We start from the raw sequence: 6,000 nt of genomic DNA on the forward strand, positions 1-6,000 counted from the left end.
GAGAACTAAAGGAAAGCTACTGAGCATTTATGACTCACGGATTAACCTCAAATATATGCTGTATGTTGCATATTCAGCTGGAAATTAAGAATGAGTGTGTAACCTGGCAGATCCTTCTAATTCCTTTTTCATACCATATCATTCCAAGCAGGGTTTCAAGAGTCCAACCCTCTAACACTTTCATCTCCATGTTCTGATTCAAACAATCGTTCTTCTGTGGCACTTCAGCACATCCCATTCATTCGGTTGAGGGGCGTTTGGGGTTGATGTCTCAGGATGGAGTGGACTCATAAACCGACGAGGGACTCAATCCCGAGAGGACCGTGAATAAGACGTGTTTTATCATACCTGGGAAGCACTTGAAAAGTTAATTAAGACGTGTCCCTTGCTCAGTGAGCACCTGTATGGGATCATTCTCACGTTCATTTGTAACCTGCGACACACGGACGCACACATACAACAAAGAGTGGAAATCCTGAGAAGAGAGGACTGAACTAAGATTTGGACTCTTGACTTGATTTAAAGCACGAGGCGAATATGAGGACTGGAAAGAAAGGCTTGATCTGTTTTTCCCAGTAGAATACTGAAGCAATAACAGTTACGTAATGTCAGGCAGGCCTTAATAAAACAACCGGTGTCACATAGAGTTCATGCTTTTATATTCAGGAATTAAATGAGCTCAATATATATTTTTAATTCCCTTTATTTCCAGTGATGTTATTACTTGCCTCACAGCAGCCACACAACTTATGATAGTACAGCAGTTCATGCAGATCGTAATTGAATTTGTTGTATTGTTGCGATTGGTTTGTTTCAAATTACTACGAATTATTAATGAGCCTTTTACAACCATTTCTTTGTGCAAAAAATGAATAAAAATAGCGTTTTTCTCTGTCCAACTATACTTCCAAACATGAGTTCGCCAGGTTTATATGCCTGTTTGCCCAACTTCTTCCTGTAGAGTAAGAGCAAAGGTTTCAAGAAAGGTTTTGAGTATCTGCATGTAGGTATTTGTACAGAACATAAACTATATAACGTTCCTTTTAAATGCATTGAAGAGACTTGGGTTCAGCTAAAGGATGCTCTTACAGCTTTGAAAGGTTAAGGGTTAAATGTCCATGGTTGTAATTATTGTCATTCGGAGACCTGGATTGGAAAGCTTTAAAAACAGCTGACTAAAGATGTACAGCAAAACATTTCAATTATTTCAGCTGAGAGGGAAAATAACTGGAAAGCCTAGCAATAGAGGTGGAGAGAAATGCTAAGAATAGAAGGACGGATCACATATTCTCCTGTCTGAATAGAAAAGTGCCACATCCTGTTCATGAAAGCTGTACAATCAGCCACGACCCCAGACAAAGGAAAATGGAGACGACTGAAGGGCTTTATTTTTTCCTCCACCTTTGTCACCCTCTCTCTTCCACATTCCCTGTTTTACTGGGTTTATTTCAGTGGACAATGACAAATTGCTCCTGTGGAAGCTAAACTTATTCTTATCTCCACAGCGCAGGTTTCTTCATAAGCGTTACCAAATTGCCATGCAACGACAGTCCATGTGAACCTAATAAGGTGCAATGAAGCCAACAAATGATACAAAGAGGGACTGAAGTGAAACAGGCTTTATGTCTTCCTGCTGCCTGGTAATATCATGCAGGGCGCTTGCATCAGCTGTAACGGCGTGATGCCTTCCAGAGACATAACCCAATAAACATGACACACATGGCCGCTAATTAGATTCAAGACACCACCTGAATCCTTATGAAATTCCCTGCCTAAGCTTGTACAAACCCACAAAGCCAAACATAGCTTTTTTCTCAATGTCTGGATTTAGAAGGTCTTGATAGTGAACCTCAAATTGCTCCAAAAGGCCATAGTGTGTATGAATGGGTATTTAGATTAGATCCGAATGGGCAGGTGGGCACCTTGCATGGTATAGCCTCTGCCATCAGTGTGTACAAAATAAAGAAGTTAATCTATCGGTGAATAAATATTCGAAACAATACAGAATGATTCAGACTTTCTCCTTCAATAACGCTGATACGGCTGGCTCAGGTTTGCCTCGGACCCATGATACATCGGATACATGTTCTAATTTCATTATATTGTTTATTCTATACACATGACTATCTACTGCACTCCTGGTCATCCTGGGAGAGGGATCCCTTCTCAGTTGCTGTCCCTGAGGTTTCTTCCCAGGTTTCCTTCCCTGTTTAAGGGTTTTGTTTAGAGAATTAACCCAGAGGTAAATGTACCACAAATGGTTTCTTTGTGATAGACAGACACTAATCACAAACTCATGATGCATGCAGCGAGCCTGTAGGCACGTCATTTGTCATCCAGATGTCAAATATGTCACATTGATCCAACCCTCCTCCTTCTGAGCTCACTGTCCCGGGTGATATCCCATAATCCACTAGGTGTCAGGATTCGCCTGTTCTCTGTAAGTCACACTGCACCGGCCAGCCAAAAAATGACGTCTTTGTTCATCCAAATACACACTTTTATCATGCGGTCACACACTTGGGGTGCAACGTGGGGACTATAGTGTTCAGGATGTTTCCACTATTTCATTATAGTAGAACTACTGTCGCACAGTTTAAATAGCAGTACTTATTTTCACATATCCTGAAATATAAACATGCAAAAAATGTTACCATGCTGAATGAAAGGAGCCACATGGTTATGCTTTACTGGTTATGTATTACTGAGTACTTCACAGGAAAAGTGTCCACGTGAGGTTCAGTTGGTTCCTGATCAAAGCACACCCTGTACATTGTTGTTGAGGCATCTATTACAAACTGCTTTTGTCTGCCTGCCAATCACTAAACTCCTTCTGGCTGGCATGAGGTGACACACATGTCATGTTAGGAAATCCAGAGGTCATTATGCTTCCAGTAAGGCCCGACAGGGTGTATGTGTGTTGGCACTGTTTCTTCCTATTATCTTCAATTCTGGTAAGGTCCTGTGCCCTATCCTGTGTTGGCTGCAGTAAAAATCTATGCAAACACGTCATATATTTGAATAAGTATACTTTGCGTGAATCAAGACAACTTCCTTAAGTTTTGCATTTGCATTTAGAACAAAGTCACTGCAGCCATCCGGCCTGCGAATGGGGGCTTTTGAATTGGCTACCATCTGATCTGAACCCTCTCTGTACACTTGCAAACTTCCTCACGTTCCTCCTGTTTGGCTCAAACTCAAATGACCCTGCAGTCATTTTTCACTTCCTGCTTTTTTAGAGAATTACCATCAAATATGTCACTGTCGAACAGGAATACTGTCTTAAAGGTTCAAGCAGTGGCGGCTGGTCAATAGAGGGCGCTAGGGCGCCGCCCCACCTTGAGCCACAACAAATAAAATAAATAATAATAATAAACTAAACAAATTGTCAATATTTGTGTTTTTGAAATATGGGATCACCCAGTAATATGTGTAAAATATGATACGCGGTAAATATATGCTTTTCCTGCATGTCCTCTCAGCTGGCTGGGGCGCTGAAACTGCCAAGAAGAGGCGGGTCTATGAAGCAGTTTAGCCAATTGCTGATTAAAGATATCAATGAGTGACACACAATTTAGCCAATCAGCATCCTCTAGATTCAGCTTGGGGCAGGATTGATTCTGCCCCAAGCTGCGCGTTCCCGTCTGGACGAGTCTCTACAGGCGAGCGCCAGCGAGAGCGCTGCTCCTCCAAGACCCGTTTGTTCATGTTGGAATAAAGGTTAAATATTTACCTGCAAAGTAGTAATGCGTGTCTCATACCTTCACCTCTTTTTGCATTAAATCATACTGGGATGTTTGCTGAAATTGATTGGGTGTGGCACAGCCCTACCTAGAACATGTTCCACCAGCCCCCACGGGGTTCAGGTTTGTTCCAATCAAAGTTGAAGTTGACTGGGGTTTTCATGTGGAAGCTGTAAACGCCCAAAATTTCTTTGTTTAGTGTTTGGAATGCCTTTTTGACCCATCTCTTTATGTGGCTGCAGAACAAAGGCCCACATTATAGTCTTTATGCTGCTGTGTGTGAGTGGGCGAACAACATCGCCCGCTCTAAGCTGCTCTGACTCATATGGTAAACAAACAATCATGCACTGTTTCCATCTACAGAACCTGTTTCCATTTACACAGCTAACATCTTTTGACCTCCAAGTCTCCTGAAAACCGATGCTTTGAGCTTTGGCAAGAGTTTGATTGGCGGATGGTTCATCCGATAACCTTCCATGTATTTTTTTGAAAGTGCCCGCCCTTTTCCAAACAGTTTCCAAAGAAATCTTCTCGGATGGTTCTGTGTAACGAGAGACCATCTGGCGGGTCAGGTTGACGGTCACAGGCGTTATGCAAATGCACTCCATGGTGCAGCCAGATGTTAAAGTAAAGAAATATGAATGCCAAAACATTTCAAGTTTGTGTTTCCACACAACTTTCCAATTTTTCTCTCTGCTCTTATTTCTCTTTTCCCCCTTTTTTCGAAACAGAGGAAGCCTGACCTTCATTTTCTTTGTCTACGGAGAAGCATTTCTTTTCACAACAAAGACAAAAGAATGAAGTATTTTCAAACGAGGTGTAGCCGGTCTACTAAACTGATGAACGTACCAGATTAATGGCTTAAGGTTAACGCAGGCTGACCAACCCTTCACTGACTCACACTGCTATTCAGTCAATGAACTCTGTTACAAATCCACGCTCTGACAGATGTTAGAAGTCAATGATTAACCTTCTGACCAAATTCCTTCTGATAGGGTGGGAACTTGGCATCTGCTGATATAGCAGGTCAAGTATCAAACCTGTAATACACCTCTGGCCTGGTTACTAGGAAAGAGGAAACAGTTGAACGAATCATTCGTGTTGGGTCACTGACAAAATTCCAAGCTACAGTTTCTTATCAAGCAGGTAGCCATGATTCACAGGAAATTGCAAAAGAGGTTTTGTAAACTGTTGCCACAAGTATAGTTTGTTCTTAAATGAAACAGAAGTGTGTTTGATGAAATCTTCCCACAATATAGATCTTTTTTCTTCTGAAGAGGTATTTAAAACAAGGACATGGTGTATTTTAGGGAGCCCATCCATTAAGCACATTAAATGTACATGTTAATAATAATATCAGTGAAAAGAATGCCAGGCTATGAATCAATGCAATGTAACCAAACACTGTGCTTAAGTACAATTTTGAGTTACTTTACCCGAGTGTCTGTCTCCACTTTGTTCTTGTATTTCATACTTATACTCCACTTCTTTTCAGGTACTATAATATATAACTATAAGTCTTTTTAGACAAAAAAAAAGCATATGCTCTGTAATTTTACTAAAGTACTTCAAATTGGCCTCGGGATTTTTCCGTTGTTTCCATATTGTTGCTAAAATGACCAGAGCTCTTTTCCCTTGCTGCTTTAAATACACAATCCCTATAAATTCCATTTGAAGTCCCCCCAGAGGTTTGTGAACCGCTGCGCGTACTCAAACTCAACTTACCCTTGATTTGACGAGCTTGGGAGAATTTTGGAAACGACTGTACATAGAAGGAAATGGGCCAAAAAAAAGAGAGATTCTAAACATTGTTAGAGTAAAACTTCCCTCTTAAATTCCTTCCACACGATGTGGAAAGTGTTTGCCCTTTGATCTCCATTCAAAGTGATGCATCCAGACTTTACTGTGCTGTACCTCTACAGGCATATTTCAACAGCATGCCTGAATAGTATTTGCGTGCATCACATAAAGTACTTGAGGTGCGTGTGTCCTGCAAGAATCACATCACCTATTCTCGGAAGTGCACGCGACAGTCTGTCTGTGCCTTGAGGAGGTTTTACAAAACAGGTTACCAGAACAACACATTGTTCTGGGGTTCCACCTAGGCATGAGGGAACAAATGTACCTGTTATATGTTGACTGGTTTTGGCAGTCGTTTTCTGTGAAGAGGGCGCTATTTCTGCATCTCTCGTTCTCGTACATCTGTTCTACATGAACTGTCACCCTTCAGTTCTTCAGTTTGTCATTGGTGAACTTT

The sequence above is a fragment of the Melanostigma gelatinosum genome, assembly GCF_949748355.1.
Source record: "Melanostigma gelatinosum genome assembly, chromosome: 13".
NCBI lineage: Eukaryota > Metazoa > Chordata > Actinopteri > Perciformes > Zoarcidae > Melanostigma > Melanostigma gelatinosum.